We start from the raw sequence: 335 nt of genomic DNA, 5'->3' as shown, positions 1-335 counted from the left end.
ACCACGTCTCCAGTGATGCGTCCCGGGTAATGACGTTCCACCGTCCACACATATCTGTCCCTCTAATTTTTATTCATCAGAACTACCTAACGGCCTAAACACCCCCCTTAATCTCCCAAAATAATTTTCCACCTTTCATCCTCGCTTGTTTAGTCTATCTCCTCCTCTCCCCCTGTGATTTATTCGGGTTTTGCTTTCCCCTCGTTCGTTGTTATCCGGAGAAATTCGTGTGGAGGGTTTCCTTAATCCACTCTGAGGTTGCAACATCTGCTTTTGTTTAATGTGGTGCAATGTTGCATTAGTTAGATGTACTGTTTTGGTAGAAGATTGTTACA

Source organism: Penaeus monodon, chromosome 34 (genome assembly GCF_015228065.2).
Source record: "Penaeus monodon isolate SGIC_2016 chromosome 34, NSTDA_Pmon_1, whole genome shotgun sequence".
Taxonomy (NCBI): Eukaryota; Metazoa; Arthropoda; class Malacostraca; order Decapoda; family Penaeidae; genus Penaeus; species Penaeus monodon.
Note: the sequence above shows the minus strand (reverse complement) of the source record.